Source organism: Triturus cristatus, chromosome 3_2 (assembly GCF_964204655.1).
Source record: "Triturus cristatus chromosome 3_2, aTriCri1.1, whole genome shotgun sequence".
Classification (NCBI taxonomy): domain Eukaryota; kingdom Metazoa; phylum Chordata; class Amphibia; order Caudata; family Salamandridae; genus Triturus; species Triturus cristatus.
Window position 1 is genome coordinate 88501961 of NC_140584.1, and position 14560 is coordinate 88516520.

At 48.4% G+C, this 14560-nt stretch overlaps 1 protein-coding gene across 1 annotated transcript in view; it reads left to right on the forward strand.

Annotated features, from left to right (window-relative positions):
- CCDC14 (coiled-coil domain containing 14) overlaps positions 1-14560 on the forward strand; it is a 128724-nt gene that overhangs the window by 82105 nt on the left and 32059 nt on the right. The window lies entirely within an intron of this gene.

Below are 14560 nucleotides of genomic sequence, written 5' to 3' on the forward strand. Positions count from 1 at the left end.
ACCTCCCTGACCTTTAAAGCCCAGGTGAGCACTCTTTCCTCCTCCCTCCATTTCATACTCAAAACCATCAGGAAAATATTACCCTATCTCGAGAAGAAACACAGGAAAACAATAGTTACGGGTCTAGTGCTATCACGCCTAGACTACTGTAACAGCCTGATGTTAAACGCCCAGCAGAGCATATTAAGTAAACTTCAGCTTCTGCAAAATGCAGCTGCTCGCCTAATCACTGACACACCCAAATTTGCCTCGGTATCTCAGGAGCTGGTCAAGCTTCATTGGCTGCCGGTCCGTAAAAGAATCATTTTCAAGGCAGTTTGCATGGTCTTTAAGGCCCTCCACGATTCGGGACCCAGACACTTGAAATCTCTTTTCTGTTGGCATAAACCAGCAAGAACTCTGAGGTCAGGACAACTGGCTTTGGTCACGGTCCCCAGAATTAAAAGAGCTCGCTGGGGAGGCAGGAGTTTTTCTCTCGGGGCCGCGGAGGCCTGGAATAAACTTCCACTTGCGCTCAGACAAATCCAGAATCTGATGGCCTTTAGAAGAGGTCTAAAAACATGGCTCTTCACTCAGTAAGCACGCTTCAACATACCAGTCTATCTTTCTAGCGCCAGGACACCTCCGGGTATCAGAGCGCTCTATAAATGTGCAAAATAAATAAATAAAATAAATAAATGTCTCCGGACTACCGACTGGAAATCCCCGCCCCTCCCGACCTTCCTGGAACCAGTGAATTACAGGAGCAACTCCCGCCAACCCGGATTTTTTTCTTTTTTTGTGTGTTATCACCATAGGTTAAGGCAACAAATAAATAGAAAATATCCACACTACAGAGTGTACAAGTGCTTACTTTGGGACACAACATAGTTTTAACCATGAAGGCGGCATGAACAACATCGAAGTCGCTTAGTTCATCCCAGATCTTGATAACAAGTGTCACTCTCACAGGATGTGAATAATATCACAAGCGATTTACACCTCCGATAAACTGAGACCTGCTGAGCCCTACTCTTTTCAACTTAAATGGGCGACAGTGCCGCTCCAAGAGGATCCTGATGTAGCCAAATTTCAAATGCACTTCTCTGAAGCCAGTCAGTGGCTTTCTAGGACATCTCTTCAATCGTCTTCCAAAAACTGAATTGAGAGTTGCAGACTGTGATTTTGAAGAACATGAAATCTATAGCAATTGTGTACAGGATGGGCACTGCTCCTTTAGATTCCTCCTAAACCTTTAAATATTTTAGAATAGGTGAGCTATGCAATTTTATTTGAGGGGTGCCCAACGCTGAGCTGAGGCAGTGGCACAACTGAGCATATTTTCACTGATAAGATGGAGAGATTCTGAGATGCATTCTCAACCTCTGGAGAAAGTATATTTATGTAATCTACAAAAGGTACCCTCTAAAAATTATAATGTAGGTCTGGGAGAAGGGGGGAGAACAAAAGCCTGAAACGAATGCTCGAAGAGCAATCCCACTTGACCTGTATTTCTTCAATAGCGGCTAGATAAGCTCCTTGGGCGGTCCCTTTGCTATGTTCATACATCAAATAAACAGTGCTTATTCATATAATTTCTGTTTTTTACCATTTTTTTTCAAAGAGTAAAAATCATTTTCAAAATAAATTGACGTTTCTTTTTTTTGTTTTTTTATGCAGAAGAGAATTTTTGTTGGGTATAACTGTACTTCAATATTTCATGATTTAGTAGATAGTAAAACTTATTTGTATAAAGAAACCCCTATACTATAATCTTCCTCACCCCACAACTAACTCACACAACATCACATCCTAACTTGCCACGCTCACGCATTCATACCTCACACACATATTTCACCCAGTTTGAAAGGCATACTCTATTCAACACATGGAGAGAACATGTCATTAAATGTCCATGGTTGCGTTGCCTCCTGGGGATCCAGTAAGTCAGGTCAATGTACGTCTCAGTGGGTAAAATTTATTTTCACTGAAGTGTTTTCATAATCATATTTTGGTAAACTATAGTTTGCATTAATACTTTTCACTTTATTATTACAGCACATTAGTAAGTTTCTCTCGCTGTCATGAATGACTTAATCTCAAACCAGTTTGTGATGCTTCTGCATGCTTTTATGATGCAGTTTTAAACACTTCCGTATGCTTTTACGTTGCAGTTTAACATTTTCACATATTCACGAGACACTCTGTTAGGCATGTTTTTTAAGTAGATATTAGTATCACACCCAATGAGCAGGATTTGATCAAGGCTGATTATTTTAAACGATCAAGCTCCATCACACTGAAGCCAACTATGTGGCTTTTTACAACAAGCATTGGCATAGCCAATAGGTCTAGCTTTTGGGATCTTATAAGTATTTAGTTATGCAGCACAATATCCTTGGTGCAACAACATCAGCTGTTGCATGGCTAAACCTTGTACCTTATAAGTGTTTAGCCATGCAACAGTTGATGTTGTTGCACCAAGGATAGTGTGCGGCATAACTATATACTTATAAGGTCCCTAAAGCGAGACCTATTGGCAATGCCAATGCTTGTTATTGTAGTGCCCTGGCACTGACTTGTGCACGCTCTGTGCCAGCACAGAGAGGACCAATCCATTGCAGATGTGGGAACACCCCTCCTGGAATGTGCATGTGCGGCTGTGGAAGAAAACAGCTTGTGTTTGAGCCACGCACACTGTGTAGTGTGGCCAGACAGAGCAGAAGCCAGAGGGATGGTGAAAGGTGAAGGGTTAAAGTTCCTTCAGAGCCAGGTGCAGCTGTTCCCAGGGAGTGTTTCAGATAAAACACTGGCACTTCCGTAATACGAAATAAGGCGCAACCTTAGTGCGCCACTTAGTGGCAGACCCGAATTACTACAAAAGAACAGAGCTGGTGAGTGAACTATGATTGTGCACACGTCACGACCATCAAACAACACAACATATTTCATTTAGTTCTACCACTTTGATACCGGCTCTTAAGAGGATTCTATGCTGACACCCTTAAATATGTCCAACATTCTTCCTATAGGTCTACCATCTATCGGTGAACATCTCATGGAGAGGAGTATGTTTGAGGTTTTCCTAGCTCATTTGGAAGTATTGGAGGGTGAAAGGTATTTTCATTAGAGAAAGTTATCTCTAGGAAAGCCATGGCTGTGAATGACTCAGAACGATTCAGGTACCTTTGTATCCGCTGGGAGAATTATATGTATTTGATTATGCAGTCAAATGTCATATGAAAGGAAAGTCATACCTGTAATAGAAAGATACAAATTCTACTCACTGAAGCCAGAAGATGGGAAATCAATAGAAGAGAATGTATTTTTTGCAGTTTTATATAGTGTAATTTTGGCCTAAGGGCATTGGAGCACTTTACTTGAGCTCCAGATTACATTACAAAGGGTCAACTTTTTTGTAGTAATGGGAAGATTAAGTGATTTGCCCAGAATTACAAGATGGTGAGCTGACGCCAGCTCATGCCTATATGCCACATCATTTTCCCAAGTACGCTGCTGTACTTAGGTCCTTTGCAGCGATATGCGACTCTGAAAACATGAAATATGGTCAGATCAAAATGTATGTGAAGGTCAAAAGCAAGACGGTCCAGGAAGGGCAGTGGGTTGGTTCAGATCTGACTGTCATTGGCCATAAACATGCATTTTTAACTGAACTAACACAGCAACAGTAATGACTTGTAAAAGAAAAGTGCAGGCGGCGAGTGTGAGAGGGAGGAAGGATGGACATGGCGGCCAGCAGAGTGGAGTCGAAGGGACCAAAATACGAGACGCGCTCTGTGGTGGGGGAGGAGCAAAGTGCAGGCGCCTAGTGTGAAAGGGAGGAAGGGCGGAAATGGCGGCCAGCAGAGTGGAGTCGAAGGGACCAACATACCAGATGCGCTCTGTGGTGAGGGAGGGGGAGGGGCGCCTTCAGGGACTGGAGTGAGGGCATGGGAGATGCTGAAGCAGGGGGTGGGTAAAACATTAGAGAGCAGGGAGGAAGACATGGTGGGTTAAAAGCAGCGGCGGGGGGTTTCTTAAAAGCAGCGGTGGGGGTTTCTTAAAAGTAGCAGCAGGGGGTTTCTTAAAAACAACGGAGGCGGGTGGTCGGTTAACATCCCGGGGAGGAGAGAAGACTGCCAGCAGATATACTAGTACGGAGTACTCAATAGCCACAAAAACAAGCGCTAAAACACACGCATTCAGCTGTCCCTGCTCGCCACACAGAGGAATAGGCTGAACAAAGCAGACGGAGGGAAGCGGTCTGCAAACAATTCACAGCAGATGCTTGTGAAAACGAGCCCGGGAGTTGTGTGCGCGCAACTTATCACAAAAATGCATTCAGCCGGCCCTGCTCGCCACACAGAGGAATAGGCTGATCAAAGCAGACGGAGGTTGCAAAACAAGTGGGAGGGGTGGGGGAGTGCACACACACAAGACAACTCTTGCAGCTGGGCGGGCTTGAGCCTTGAAGTCCGCGAGCGATGCGCTTGAACAATTTGCTTAATGAGGAAGAGATAGGAAAGGCAGATGGCGGCTGTGCGCGTGCCCGCGCGTGTAACCACAAGCTTTAGGCCACAAGCAAAAGCTTGTGGTCGGATTTCTAAAGCCCACTCACTAAATGTCTCGCCTGAGCCAGCGCATGCAAGACCTAAAAAAACAAGAATTGGCTTATCAATAAATGCAAATCGCTTCATGGATTCTCAATAAAGTCTCCAATATAGAACTTGGGAAAAAAATGCATTGGAGCTGACCAGGTCAACCAATATTGTTTTACTTTGTTAGAGAAGAAGGTATCATTTATATCACCTAGCCACGGCAGGGATGAATTGGGCTGGAATGAGAGGTTTAAGGCAGCGTTTCATCATGGAAGATAGTTCACAAGGGCGATTCAATTTGTGTAATTTTAGATTAAAGGTGCAGTGCTCTGGATTATCTGACATAGGTGGGTTGTTTAGTGAAATTAGATCATTATTAGTAGAATCATTGGGTTTATTCCTCCAAACGTCCATAATGGCCTGCCTCAGATTAGGTAAAAACCTAATGGGCACACTCCCAGGGGCTGAACTCTGAAAGAGTTTGATACAGATCTTCTGGCACAACATTTTAAAATAATATTTCCAAGAGAAAGGAATATGGGATCCAGTGTGTGTAGCTACACCAGTGAATACAAAGGATAAAGGGATCACATAGTGGTTTTATCAACTAACTAGTCTAGGGGAATTATGGGATACGTAGGAAGTTTAGGCAACAATAATATGCAGAGTATTTCTCACTGGAGTAGCGCCCCTATCCACTAATTTTATACAAATAAAAAAGAGCAAAACATTTGGTTAGCCTCTTTGCAGTAGATGATTAGCCATCTATGGAAAAAGATTCAGTCGGTTTTATTTGTAGTGTGATTTTAATCTCATTGTTTAAACAATGGCCATCCTTCCGCTCTCTCTCTCACACTGCTACCATAATCCCCCACACTACCAACCTTCACTGCTGCGTGGTACGGTCACCACATGGCATACTAAAACTCACAGGTACAAATACATCTAACATGTGGCTGAGGTTGATTTTGAAAAAGACAACATTAAGAAGTAAGTGCAAGGAAATTGAGAGAATCAGATAATGTATTTCAGAGACATTGTTCACTGTCGATTGACTGTAGAATCTGAAAGAAACACGTTAGTTAGATTCCTCACCTTAGAATATCCCCAGGCGTCAGACTGGATCCGGAAGATTTTTCGTCAGCAATACCCCTTGCGCGTCGCTAGGCGTCGTCTGCGGCTCCGTGTCCGTCGTCGGCGTCGTGTGCCGGAATGACGTCGTCGGAGTACTTAGACGCCGCCCTCGCGCGCTGACTTCAGTTCTTCTTTTTTCCGCGCCAGTAAGCGCCGATCCGGGAGAGCTACCCCTGTTAGTCTTTTTTGATCCTTTTTGATCGTGTCTCGACACCGGTGCCGGTAGGATGCCTGGGTTTAAAGCCTGTACGGACTGTAACCGATTGATGTCGGTTACGGACCATCACCGCCGGTGCCTTTACTGCTTGGGCCTCGATCACGACGCGGAGTCGTGTTCGGACTGCAAGGCCCTGACCTCGAAGGCTAGACGGGAGCGGTCCCGTAAGCTTCTCGAAATTCGCCACTCGGCTCCGCGCGCCTCTCGATCCCGGTCCAGGAGGAGGTCCAAGGATCGGTCGCGGAGCCGCAGCCGACGTCACCATCGGTCGTCGGGATCCAAGTCTTCGGGTAAGTCGAAGCATTCCAAGAAGTCCAAGAGGCGACACCGCTCTTCGGACTCCCCTAGCCGGTCGAGCGACTCGGCCGAGGGTCAGGGTGGTTCCACCCCCGCGGCTCCGGCGGAGCCGCAGGTGCCGCGCACGTCCCCATACCCTCCGGTCCCTGGGACTAACGCGACGTGGGCGGAAGTCAGTGCCTTCCTCTCGGCCATGAGGAACCTGGCTCCGCCGTCGGCGCCCGCTGGTGCGCCTTCGGGCCCCGCGGACCCGACTGGGCTGCCTTGCCTGCCGGTGGCTCCGGCCCCGGCGCCGTTGACGGCTCCGGCCTCGACGCCGCAAGCGCCCGAGGGACCCGTTCTCGAGTCCCCGTCGACGCCGGTCGACCTCGTCACGCCTCCTCCGCCGGCGTCGACACCGGTACCACCCCCGACGCCGACGTCGACTCCGCTCGACGTCGGGCCTCAGTTCAGTCCCACTCCGGGCCCGGCGTCGATGGACGCCGAGATCGGCGCCGCTAGAGACGCATTATGTCTACCGCCCGGCTCCGTTACTTTCTCCTCTATACCAGGAGTCGGATGATGGGGACAACTGGGAGGGATCCGAGGATCCTATGGCCGCTCAGGCTCAACTGTCACAGGACTGGGCAGATGAACTGGGGGAGGCCAGTGGCCTGGATACCTCTCCAGACACTGGATTCATCTCTCCTCCGACTGTGGCTTCGGAGGAGGGCGCTGCTTTCTCTGTGGTGCTGCGCAAGGCGGTCGCAGCCCTTGGGCTCGAGCTGCCTGCCGTGGCTGTGAGGACTAACGTCCTTACTGAGGTGCTTCAGTCTGCAGCAAGCTCCACTGAGCCTCTGCTGCAATTCAATGAGGCCCTCATTGACGTTCTGCAGGGCACCTGGTCCCAGCCCTCCACAGTTCCTCCTGTAGACAGGAACGTCGCCAGGCGCCACCGCCCTGCTCCGGGCGACCCCAGTTTTCTGTCCCAACACCCTACCCCTGAGAGCCTGGTTATCCAGGCCTCCACCTCCCAATCCTCTTTCCCGACCGCCCCGCCGGACCGGGATTCCAAGAGACTAGAACAGTTCGGCAAGAAGCTGTTCTCTTCCCTTAGTTTGGGCCTGCGTTCTTTGAACACCGCTTGTCTCTTGGACCGTTATTCCCACTCTCTGTGGGATGCGGTGGAGGACGCGCTGCCCCTGTGTCCGGAGGAGGTCCGGACACGACTTACCCAGGCTCTGGCCGATGGGAGGGATGCCGCGCGACATGCTATAAGTTGTGGGCTTGACACCACGGACTCGCTGGGTAGGGCCATTTCCACCACAGTGGCGCTTAGACGTCACGCCTGGCTGCGGTCCACGTCATTTTCGGGCGATGTCCAGAGCACTCTCATGGACATGCCGTTTGATGGCACTCGCCTGTTTGGCGAGAAAGCGGACAGTGCGCTGAACCGCTTTAAGGACTCCCGGGCTACGGCCAAGTCCTTGGGCCTCTCGGCCCCGCGGTCGCAATCTTCCGCTTTTCGCCCCTTTCGTGGCCAAGGAAGGGGTGCCTCCTCACGTGCGCCTAGCCACCAGCCGCAGAACCAACCTGCGCGCGGTCGCGGGCGTGGTTTCCGCCGAGGCGGTTCTGGAGGACGACGAGGTCAGCCCACATCCACCCCGGCAGCATCCGCCTCAAAGCCTTCCTAGTCCGAGCTTTCAGGCCCATTCCACGCCAGTGGGCGGCAGAGTTCGCCATCACCTGCTCCACTGGCGGTCCATCACATCGGACAGGTGGGTGCTGCAAATCGTCCGAAGGGGCTACTCCCTCCCCTTCGAGACGACCCCTCCAGCCATGCCACCGCAGCACCACCGTATCTCGGGGGATCATTTGAATCTTCTCCACGAGGAAGTTTCGGCCCTCTTGGCCAAGGGGGCCGTCGAGCGCGTTCCGAGTCCAGAAGTAGGTCGTGATTGTTATTCCCACTACTTTCTGGTTCCCTAGAAGGGCAAAGGGGGCCTACGCCCTATCTTGGACCTCCGGAACGTCAATGCCTTCCTCCGGAAGGAAAGGTTCAAGATGTTGACTTTGGCTCAGGGGGTAGTGTCGTGCAGGTGTTCACGGACAACACCACCGCCATGTGGTATTGCAACAAACAGGGCGGGGTGGGGTCGTGGACCCTTTGTCAGGAGGCCCTGCGCCTCTGGACGTGGCTGGAACACCAGGGCGTCACCCTAGTGGTTCAACATCTGGCGGGCTCTCTGAACGCCAGAGCAGACAAACTCAGCCGCCGGTGCATGATGGATCACGAATGGCGTCTGAACTCCGAAGTGGCGCAAGGTCTCTTTCAGCAGTGGGGAGAGCCTTGGTTAGATCTATTCGCCACCGAAGAGAACGCGCAATGTCAGCAGTTCTGCGCGTTGGAATTTCCAAGGCGGCACTCGCTCGGCGACGCTTTTCGTCGCGAGTGGAGTTGCGGTCTGTTGTACGCCTTTCCGCCTATACCGCTTCTGCCCAGAGTGCTGAAGAAGATCAGGCACGACCGGGCCCAAGTCATCTTGGTGGCTCCGGATTGGGCACGAAGGTACTGGTATCCCGAGCTACTCAGTATGTTGACCGATCCTCCGATACGTCTGCCCCTTCGGGAGGATCTTCTGTCGCAGCAGCAGGGGACGGTCCTCCACCCGAACCTGTCCAGCCTCCAACTCCATGCGTGGAGATTGAGCGGCGGCAGTTGATGCCATTTGACTTGCCTCCTGAAGTCTGTGATATCATTCTGGCAGCCAGGCGTCCCTCCACAAAGACGGTATACGCCTGCCGGTGGAACAAATTTGTGGCATGGTGCACAGCAAAGGCTGTGGATCCCCTTTCCGCCCCTCTTTCTGAGGTTCTCCTCTTTCTTCTTTCTCTGGCCCGGCAGGGCTCTGCCCTGGGCACCCTGAAAGGTTATCTTGCTGCCATCTCTGCCTTCTTGCGGCTTCCTGATCAGCCTTCTCTTTTCAAGTCCCCTGTGGTTACACGCTTTCTAAAAGGCATTACTCACACGTTCCCTCCTGTCCCTTTTGTAATGCCTCAGTGGGGCTTGAATCTTGTTCTCACTTTTCTAATGTGTGCTCCCTTTGAGCCTCTTCATACTTGTCCTCTTCGTCTGCTGACGCTTAAGACTGCTTTTCTGGTAGCCATCACCTCGGCTAGACGGGTGAGTGAGCTCCAGCCTTTATCATCAAAGCCTCCTTTTCTGTCTGTTCATCCGGACAAGGTGGTCCTTCGGCCTCGTCCCTCCTTTCTTCCGAAAGTGGTGACTCCATTTCATCTTGGGCAGTCTGTCACCTTGCCCACCTTCTTTCCGCCTCCGCATCCTTCCAAAGAGGAAGAGAGGCTCCACCGTCTGGACCCAAAACGTGCGCTCTCCTTTTATTTGGACCGCACAAAGCAGTTCCGGGTGGACGACCAACTTTTCGTTGGATACGTGGGTGCTAAGAAGGGGAAAGCTGTGCACAAACGGACCATCTCTCGGTGGGTCGTTTTGTGCATCAAAATTTGTTACTCTTTGGCAAAAAAGGACCCTCCTGTTGGGCTGCGCGCCCACTCCACTCGGGCCACAGCGGCTACTACTGCTTTGGGACGGGGTGTCCCTTTGCAGGACATTTGTCAAGCGGCGACGTGGGCTTCGCTACACACGTTTGCCAGGCATTACTGTCTTGACAGCCAAGTCCGGAGGGATGGCTTCTTTGGCCGTTCTGTCATCCAGGACTTTCTGGTGTGATCTTGGTTCGCAGACCCACCACCGGGGATGGTATTGCTTGGGTATCTATTCTAAGGTGAGGAATCTAACTAACGTGTTTCTTTCAGATGAACAAGTTACTTACCTTCGGTAACGATGTATCTGTAAGAAACATTAGTTAGTTAGATTCCTCACCGACCCACCCATCCTCCCCGTTCTGCGAACTGACATCTAGGGTTAAGGTTGTCCTTTTCAGGCCCCTAGATTTTATTTTTGGCACCAGTGTCGGTCTTTGCATGGCTCTGCGTTCCTGGCGCGGAAGGCTATGTACAAGAACTGACGTCAGCGCGCGAGGGCGGCGTCTAAGTACTCCGACGTCATTCCGGCGCACGACGCCAACGACTGACGCGGAGCCGCAGACGTCGCCTAGCGACGCGCAAGGGGTATTGCTGACGAAAAATCTTCCGGATCCAGTCTGACGCCTGGGGATATTCTAAGGTGAGGAATCTAACTAACTAATGTTTCTTACAGATACATCGTTACCGAAGGTAAGTAACTTGTTCTCTAAGCATATAACAGTGGCATTGACTCAGTTAAATTGGGGAATTTATCCAACCCAAAACACCCTGATTCGTGTTTAATTTGCTAGCACTTTAATTGTTTTAGTGATGTTTTGCCCTCTGGTAGTAGTCAGCTGTACATTAAATAGGAGTGGGAATTACCAGTATACACATGACGAAAGGTCCAGCTCCACTTTTAGTACAATTGTTAGATGCGCATTCCCTAACTCCACCTCTTGAGATGACTACAATGGGACATATAAATAGAAGTCCCACAGTGCTGGTAAGATAGACACTTATGTAAGATTCAGGCTGAATCAGGGTCCCATTGGTAGGCAGGGAATAAAAAGTTTAGGAGCAGTTAAGTACTATGAACAAAAGCATATTCTGGAGTACCTCTCCACATGGTACACCCCCAGAATGGTGTCTGGGAGGTAGTTGTTGGGCAGTGAGGATATGCCATGTGTTCAGCACGCACTGCACATACAGTTGAGATGTAAGGCAAGATGCAGCCCAATAGAGTGAGTATATGGAGATTGAAAAGCCCAAGACACCTTAAGTACAACAGGCATACGCACAGTGCCTGTTTACTTTAAGGCAGTTGTGACCTTCAGAAGCACAACTTTCCAAGATACTGTCTAAGTGGATGTCTTCACTCAGGGAGCACACGCTAGCACATTCACCGTATAATTTACTTTGGGGCTTGTTGATAGACCTGTAGCATGGGTAGGTGTGGTTATCACTATGCGAGTGGATATTTTGATTTGCTGTAAGAATTCAAATGGTTGGTCTGCGAAGCTCACATTCTGAAAAGTTTCTTAGAAATGATAAACTTCAACACTGTTTTCTCTTTGGTCTAATTCTTCCGGCGTTTATGCGAAGCCATAAAGGTGATCTCTTGTCTGCATATCACAATATGGTTATTTTTTTTATAGGATTGATAGTGGTTAGTCGGCCTTTAGTCATCATCATCAGTCTTTATTCGAAAGTTCAAATTCATAAAAGACACAAGTATCACAAAGTTACAATTCATTAAAAACACAAAAATAAATGTAACAGGATCATAAAAGACATCATATAATAAATATTAAAATGGGTATTAAAAAAGGATTAAACAGTAAGGCAGACGACTAGATGATAGAATATCATATAAAGTAAGGGGAGTTAAAACAGTAAAAGTATTCCATAACTCTATTACACAAAGCTCAATTAAGAATGACAGAGAGGGCGTAACAATTTGTTCCTTAGATACCATGCCCAGCCCAGATATTTGGCAAGACCAATGGAAATAATTGGTAGGGTATTAGTACGTAAAATCCTCAAGGCCACAATACTACTCTTAGTGCCCAAAGCCCTACACAATGGAGACAGCCAAATGCGTCTTGGGACAATATAAGCGTGGCATACAAACAAGAAATGACCAATCGATTCAGGCTGTGTGCCGCATACAGGGCATGCATCATTACCAGCATTTGACCAGCTACTAGTCAGTGACCTGAGTGGCAAGGAACCTATTCGTAGCTGAAAATATAATTTCCTGTCACTAGGTTTGGTAATCAGGTCCCAGTAAATTTCTAGGGCTGGAGTAATTTTTGTCACTAAGAACCAATTAGTCATCCAGGAGCTATTGACTTGGCTCCAGATCTTAAAATCAATATGTTCCCAATACAGCATTTTCAAGGAGCTCTTAGAAGGGAATGTCATTGTCAGTGGATCACTCCACAGCCCCACCAAACCCAAGTCAACCAAGGCAGCACGTATCTTCCTAAGCCAGCCAATCTTGTGAGAAGTGTCAGACTTGATAACATCCAAGAGTCCCCTGGCATAGGAGGAGAGCTCCGGGGTAGACCACAACCTCCGCCAGTATAAAACAGGACGGAGGTTAGCTAATTCCAGGATAGCTCTCCTACCTAAATCATATCTTAAGGGGACCAATGGTGTACTCTGCGGTAGACCTGTAATACTGCGTAGGAATTTATTTTCGACTACCGTTAGGGATCTCAAGGAGTCGAAACCCCATAGTTCTGCCCCATACAAGACAGAGCTTAAAGCCTTTGCCTCATAGACTTGAAGGACAGGTTTGATTGGCTTAGTAAAGGAGGTTTTAAACTCCTTGAGTAAAACCCCAGTGGTCTGCTGTAACTTCAAGGAGGACATCATGACATGCTTATTCCACTTATTATCATTGGATATGTGCATACCAAGATATATAAAGCTGTTAACCTCCTCTAGTGGCTGGGCATTCATGAAGAACTTCCTTACTCTGTAACTAGGAGGTGGGTTAAAAACCATAAGTTTGGTTTTCGATACATTTACTTCTAATCCATGGGCTAAACAAAAATCATCAAAAACGGACAAAGCTTTTTGCAAACCATTTGGTGTTTTTGACACAATAAGAGTGTCATCCGCAAACATCAGTATTGGGGTGGCTATCCCCGCCAGTTTAGGAGCATCTGTGGGAACACTGAGCATACGATCTACAATCCCATTAATATACAAAGAGAAGAGCGTCGGGGCCATAGTACAGCCTTGGCGTACACCGCGCTCGACTGGAAACTCAGTAGTAACCTCATCATAACCTCCCCATTGGACTTTAGCAAAGTTGGACTCGTGTAGTCTCATAACCAAAGTCAGAACTTCCAGAGGAAGCCCCAGCTTTGCCAAAACGAGCCACAACCTTGACCGAGGAACTAGGTCAAAGGCAGCTCTCAGATCAACAAAAGCCACAAAGAGACTGCCTTTCCCCAAAGTCACAGTCTTCCAATGTAATTGGATGAAACGAAAAACCTGGTCCACTGTACTAATCGATCTGCGGAATCCTGCTTGGAATGTGGATAAAACCCCATTGTCCTCTTCCCAATCTAATATTAAATTCAGGACCATCCTCCCGATAACCTTCTGTATTGTATCTATCAGACTAATGGGTCTGTAGTTACTCGGGAGAGCCTTATCACCTTTTTTGAAGATTGGGATAATAATGGCGGCCCCCCAAGATTTTGGTACAGGGGCACCTTCAGCCACCGCATTGGCCACTAGTGCAATGTACTTACTCCAGCAAGTTCTATTCTGGAGAAAGACATCAGACGGGACCCCATCCGATCCAGGTGCACGTCCAGTGGCTACCGATGCCAGGGCCACAGAAACATCTTTGGGACTGAAAGGACCTTTAATGTAAAAAACATATGGGATTGTAACCAAATCACTATGTAAAGCACTACAGGCGTATTGAGGCATAAAATACCTGAGCCAATCTTCCTGTGCCACATGGTTTGAAGGGGTATCGGGCAGGCCACCCCTGTTCCACTTGATAATATTCCAAAACTTTCTTGGGTCATTCCCATAGCTTGCTCCCTTTAAATCTTGCCAGAAGAGCTCGTCCCAGGTCTTTTTTGCTTGCACAAGGCATTTTTTGTAGGCCTGCCTTGCCAGCTGAGTGCGAGTCCTATTGCCACTAGAGAGGGCTGCAGCTAGATTCGTTCTTGCCTTTCTGCATTCCCTATCAAACCAACGAAGCCGCCCAGAAGGGCGCATTTTGTTTTTAACCGCTGGCTTCAAAAAGTAACCTTTTAGTCTTTCAAAGAATAACTCATGGATACCTGTAACTTGGGACAAACCTTCGTCGGAGGCCAATGCGTCCTCTAAATGCAAGATGGCACCAGCCAAGTCAGAATCTATTTTTGCTAGGGACATATCGTTGGCTGCCACCTCCCGCCATCTAACCCTACGCATATTATTAGAGGGCACAACTTCTGGCGGATAGAGTTCAATTGTACCTACTGCAGAGGAGGTACCGCTCCACCACTGGTGGGTGACACAAATGGGATTATGGTCACTCTCAACTCTAGATTCCACCACCATATCTTTAATGGAATGCCATAAATTATTACAGCAGAGGACATAATCAATTCTACTTTTGGAGCGACCATTGTCAAAAGTGTTAGCACCCATCTTGTCACCCCGGGTTCTACCATTCAAAGCCCTAAGACCATGCTCATAACAGAGTGAATTTATCTGGACTATAACCTCAGACCAACGTTTGATTGGGGGAAGAGCCAAGGCTGGGATATCCCACAGACGATCCTCCTCG